Here is a 6,866-nt window from a genome sequence, read left to right on the forward strand (position 1 = left end):
GGAATTTTGGGTTGCGTATTTTACATTATAGACTCTTGTATCAAGGACCTATGTGGGGGAAAACATGTATTATCTATATGAAATATGTGTTATATGCAATGTATGGATTTGGGGGTGTAACATTGAATCTATGTTGGTATAGGACAATCCATGTACTTGCATCTTGAAGACGATAACGTGTCCAATGATGTGTAAGTGTGGGCATTGGATATTACCCGTTTAATACCATATTTATGTAATGGTTACGTTCAACTTGCACTATTGCAATTGCCATGAGTTGAAATGACGATGGAGGTTGTGTCCTAAACAATAAGTATGTCACAGTGCCTGCCATATTGAGAACATGCAGTATGACATTGAACCTTGAAGCTGTTAGAATGCCCATCTCAGGCATAGCAATCCAATGCGTAGCTGGTGTGAAGACGCCCTTTTGGAAAAAATTCAAAGCTTCGTGAATTTGTAAGCACTCATTGCCTATCACATAAGAGTAATATTATCCATACTCAGTTAGTTCAATCATAAACTTTTTGCGAATATTGTCCCATTCGTCTTCATGACCACCCAGACAAGTAGATATCGCTCGGAATCCACAATTTCCATCGCCCAATACATCTGGTAATTATGTGATGTATGGATGAAATAAAGTCGGGATTTGATCAAGATACATATGTCAAGTGGTGGGTTGTCGTTGGAAGTAGCAATTATGTCTCGCTGATTCTTGATGCCTCAAATCTTCAGAGTTAATAATTGTTGGCACATTAGAACAACTACATCTACGATCTTAAATAATTCTTTTGTTCAAAGCTTGATTCTTTATATACGGACGACCATGAGTAGTTTAATGAACCAAGGATTCATCAAACGGTTTTGACGGCATTACTATATCCTTCAACTTTCTAAGTAAGCTTTTACGACCATGAGATAATTGCTTGTTAAATTTTTCTCTAAACATTTGAACTTCATCGTCACATCCAATATCGTCATCTTGTGTAGACATACAGGGTGAAAAATCAAGTTTTTTTCAAAATATATCTATTGCATAAAGTGAAATGGGTATGCCTTGAAATGTATACAGTGCTTGTTCATGAGCACATGACAATCAATGACTTCTACCCAATTTACAACCATTCATTTTCAGTGGAAATCATATCAAGTGCATGAAATGAAACAAATTCCCAAAAATTTTGAAAGTGTGGGTTTCCAATTCGATGTATCCTAATAGTTCTACATTGTTCAAAACTTGCTTTAATCGATGTGTTTTGTGACTGAATTACTTGATGGATATGATATAGAATTTTTTGTAAGTCTGCTCAGGAAGTCTCCAAGAATAATTTTAATTTAAAATGTTGACTTTCAACTCTATTTGTTGTGTGATTTCCAAAGTTTTAAAACCTGATCAACCCAATGAGATACAAACATTTTCTTATATGGTGTCAACCTGTGACATCCATCACTTTTGGAGCATCAGGTTAGTATCCTTAAAGGGTTCTTATATTTTAGGATTAAAATTTATTTAGGATATAGTCATGTTGATTGGAAATCAATTGACTTAGCTCCCAATTTGAAGTTCAGAAAACCTTGTCCCAACGGGTATATGATAAAATAACTTATGTAATGCCAAAATATAAAAAAAAATATTGCTCTTAAAATAAATAAAGTTGATTTATAACATTCAAATTTAAATTTAAAGTTTTATTTGAATATACAAATAATTTTTTTTTGCAAAATTTGGAATCTTGATTAAAAAATAAATAATTCTATTGGTGTTTGATAAAAAAAAAATGAATTAGATTAACATTAAGTTGGGTTGTATATATTTACAATAAAATTTGAATAAAAACAAGGTGGTTTGGGCCTTGAATGGGCCGGCCCCTCTACTTTCATATAACAACCCCACTTCTTTGGAAAATCTTTCATTTCACCTTCACATTTCTCCTTTCCCTCTCTCTCTAAACCTTTCAACTTCCACACTAGCCGAATCCAAATTCCAAAAATCCTCCTTGATTCTCTAAATCTTGAAGAACATTCAAGTCTTCAAGAAAAATCACGCAAAAACATAATAAGATTGGTTTTATTTACGAATCTTTTACAATAGTGTTTCTCGTATCTTTATACTTCTTGCTCCTTCTTGAGCCCAAAATTTTCTAGAGAGTCTAAGATGGGAGATTATTTCATCAAGACATGAAAATGTTCCCAAAATGATGGTAATATATGATCTATGAACTAGGACTCAAGAAAATGGGTTAAAACCACATTGCATGTAGTAGTTAATCAATAAAAATGACATTTTGAAACTGACAGGTTGCTTCTAACAATCCTGTCGACCGTATTTTTTTTAATATCAACCCAAAATATTTGACTTCTCTTGGAGTCTGTTTTGGATTAGTTGTTGTTTCTCTATTTCGGGTCTCACTCAAAATTATTGAATTATGAGCATTTAAATGTTTAATATAAAACTTTAGGAGCAAAAATAATGATATTGGACAAAAGATGTCTAACAACAGTGACTTTTGTGATTATAAAAATTAAAAGTAAAATGATTTTTTGGAAGGTTCCCTTGACAATGATTGGTGAAACCAAGAGTCTAGGAACAGAATCTGTATTTCTGTCCAAATAGCAACTTTTTGTGCAAAAACCTATTATTTAATTAAATATTGGGTTTTTTTTTAAGAACAATTAAAAAGGGTATCAACTTTAACCCATAAAGGTTTATTGGCATTACATAAGATACAATCTTCCATTATCTTTATCGTGACCCGATGGGTGATCTAACTATTGGATTTCGGGTGTTTAAGACATTAGTGCGAACGTTGGAGCTCTAAGCCTCATCAAAACCTTGGATATTCATCTTCAACTAGTGAGTTCTTCACGGCCCCACTTTTACTGCTTTTAGTTATTTTTAACTGGGGGAAAAACATGAAAGATGCAAACTTTATTGTTTAGATGTAAAACTAATGGACTAAAGAACTGTTTAGTCAAAGTTGTGAAAATCATGAAAAATTGATTGTTATTGCACTACCTATAAATAATAAATTGATGTGTTTGAGAGGATATTTCAAAAAGTCCCCTTCTGTACACGCTACTAGTTAACTCGGGCATGTCCCCAGGCCGTGGTAATTGTGGATAGCCGCTATTGAGTTGACAGTCCCACCCAGAAAATGGTGCACATTACCTATGTTTTTCATAAGTCTACTCATGTGCGCGAATGGGCCACCACTGAAGTAGTACTGATACGAGCCGTGGTACCTAAGTGAGTGAACGGGCCACTTATGATAGTTCGTAAACTAATGAGGTACATTGGTCAGGTAAGGTTCTGTAGCGTCTCAAGTGTTTAAGTATCGCTGGAAAAATTTACATTTATAATGTGCATGTTATGTATAAGTTTGCAAGTTGTGTTTTATGCATAATAAGTATTTTGTGCATATGAAAACCCGTGAACTCACCAACTCTTTGTAGTTGATGTCGTTTTATGTTTCATGCTTTTCAGTAAATTAAGTAAGAAGGGAATTTTTGGAAGATCTTATGCGATAACACCTGTTCACAAGTTTTAGAAATCTCTTTTTGTAATAAATGTTTTCTTCGTGAACAGTAAAGTTATGAATTTGTAAATTCTCATGGATTATGTAATTAATGGTGATATCTATCGAATGGAGCTATGAAATGCTTACCTGTTATGCCTCGTGTTTCTGCTTTAGGGGGGTGTGACATATTTGGTATCAGAGCTTCGGTTATAGAGAACATCGGTTTTTCTTAAAACCAAACTATAACCAAATGCTTTCAAAACAAAGTTACTAAGTATAACCAGGGGATGAAAGTCGTGTTATTACACTTAAATTAAACAGAGCCTGATCACCTATGTTTAACTTAAGTATTATAATAAAAGATTCTAATCGGTTGTGCTGAAAGTATGCTCAAATGTAGAAAATTTATTTATAAACATGAAAAGCATGATTCTGTGTGTTTGCATGAATTTTGAATATCCATCGCCCTAGACTAACAAGAAGCTCTGATTGTGAAGTGAAGCAAGTTATATAGATCACTAAGAGAACCTAAGGGTCAACTCTGTATCTAGATGCTTGGTAGTTAGACATAGATAAAGGGGTTTAGTTTCTATAACCTTTGTATTCAAAAGTTCACACTATGCATTAGGTAAGATTTGCCTGGACATAGGAAGTGAGCTTTGCGTTTTAGTTTTGATTAAGGACCACTATTGTATATAAATGAGGAGCTTCCAGAAGCTCTGGTTGGCTTGACCTTGAGAGCCAGAAGCTCTGGTTAGAGGAACCAGAGGCTCTGGTTCATGAAAGGAAGATATATATTTCAGCATGAGGAATCAGAGATCGATGGAAGGTGATCCATCGGTTTGCCAGGTATGAGGAACCAGAGATCAATGGAGGTGATCCATCATTTTGCCAAGTATGAGGAACCAGAGATCGATGGAAAGTGATCCATCGGTTCGCAAAGTTATGAAGAACCAGAGGTTGATGAATTAGAAATTCCTTACATTATTAAGTGAATGTTGAACCAGAGGTCGATGAGCTAATTGTCAAATATTGTTCCAAGTATGGGAACTTCAACCAGAAGCTCTGGTAATATAACCAGAGGCTCTGGTCATTCAGAAGCTCTAATTTGTTTTCTATCCTTTGCCTCTACATAGTAACTCTTGTCTTAACCTTAAGCGCTTCATTGATGATGTTGATTAGTAATTAAGTTTTCCAATGTTACAGATCGCTATGTCATCATCTAGTCCTAGTGAATATTCGGCAGATGAGTCTGGGTAAGCGATTGGTTGATCTAGAAGGAATATATTAATTAATATGGATGTGGAGCCATATGATCTTGAGGACTCAACGACCAGCGAGACACCTGCTTTACCATCTACATTAGTGTTACCTCCGTTGGAACCAGTACCTGACCTGCCACCTTAGAAATTTCATGGCCCAAGGATTAGGGTCACGGCTAGGAAAAGTGTATCACTGCCTCGAAGGGTGACTTTCGAGAACTCCAGTAGAACCAGAGGAGAGGCATCCCAAACTCAACATGGGAGTAGAGACTCACGAGTGTTGACTGGAGTACCTGCGTCCTACACCCAGGGCATGACTCTGGAGGAACGAGAGTGGGTGCGGAGAATTGCATTAGAAACTCAAACTCACCAGACCTGGCTGGGATATCATCATCACATTTTGAACAACCTGTCCGATGTAATGGAGATGCATCACCAGCGTATGATGAGAAACTCGGATGCAGTCATCGCTGCAAGACGCGAGATTAGGAAATTGTATAGATGTTTGGTGGCGAGTGTATTGATGATACTGATACTAGGGATACTAATCTGTTGGATGCTGCTCTAGAAGCGATGACTAGTGTCAGAATCACTACTCTTTTGTTGGAACCTAATACCTATTTTGAGGATTGTAATCTTTTGAAAGCCCTTTAGTATCTATTGAAATTGCTTGAATGTACTGAATTTTTGGATAAATATAAAGAATCTTTCTTTTGAATCATGTAAATGCTTTATTGATACCTACAAGATGAAAATCTTATACATCATTCTGTTGGGTAGAAATTATTGTCAATAATATTGCCATGAAAATGATGAGACTTCATTTTTATCATGCCTTAGAAAATACCGCCAAGAAGAGAAAACCCTGAAGTTGCACGACTCGTGTCAGAGCAACTCCTGGCTGCGCTTCCCAATATAGTCAGTCAGGTGGCTGCGGGTCTGAATACTAACCAACCTACCAGTTCTTAGACTAGCACACCTAGGGAATGCACCTATAAATCCTTCAGATCTTGCAACACAAAAGAATTTCATGGAACCGAGAGAGTCGTAGGATTACTAACTTGGATTGAAGGTAAGAAGTCTGTCCTCCATATCAGCAAATGCATAGAAGCAAACAAAGTAGAATATGCTGCATGCTTACTGCAAGGCAGAGCATTGACATGGTGGAACACATTAGTTCAGACTAGGGGTCGCGAAGCAGCTAATCAACTCTCATGGGAAGAATTCAAGAAACTACTTAAGAAGAAGTATTGTCCAAGAAGTGAACTCCAAAATTTGGAAATGGAGTTATGGAATCTTGAGATGAAAGGGGAAAACATAGATGCATATACTACTCGATTCCATGAGTTAGCTAATTTAGTGCCACATCTGGTGACACCTGAAGAGGTCCGAATCGAGAGGTATATCTGGGGATTATCTCCAGAAATCCGTGGAAATATTACCTCGGCAAACCCAAAGACCCTTCATGAAGCAATAGACATTGCGACCAAGCTCACAAATAATGCTATTCGGTCTGGGGAATTTAACAAAGGAAAAAAGAAAGGTGGAAGAACTGGGAACCAGAGGTTTGGGGATAGGTTTGGCAAGAATAGGAAGGCGGTAGGAAACTTTGGGGTTTAGACCCAAGTGATAACTCAAGGAAGCAAACCTAAGTGTAACAAATGTAAATTTCCGCACTGGAGAAACTGCATCGTTTGTCAAAAGTGCCATAGAGGGGGTCATCCTACAAAGGACTGCCAAAAGCGATTATGTTATGAATGTGGGAGTCTGGATCATATGAGAAATGTTTGTTCGAAGAGAAAGCAAGGAACAAATATTAATCAAGCTCGACCAGCCAACCAAGGAAACTCATAAAGTTAAGCTCGGGGGCGAGCATTTGAAATTAGAGCAAGGGAGGCTAGGCATGATCCCAATATGGTTACAAGTACATTTCTCTTAAATAATGAATTTGCATCAGTATTATTTGACTCAGGAGCTGATAGAAGTTTTGTATCTTTAGACTTTAGGCCAAAGATTAATTTAAAATCTCAAAGAATGAAGGAAGATTATATAATAGAGTTTGCCAATGGCCAAGAAATTAGGA

Source organism: Cynara cardunculus, unplaced genomic scaffold, assembly GCF_001531365.2.
Source record: "Cynara cardunculus var. scolymus isolate 2C unplaced genomic scaffold, CcrdV1 Un_Scaffold_2855, whole genome shotgun sequence".
NCBI classification, from domain to species: Eukaryota; Viridiplantae; Streptophyta; class Magnoliopsida; order Asterales; family Asteraceae; genus Cynara; species Cynara cardunculus.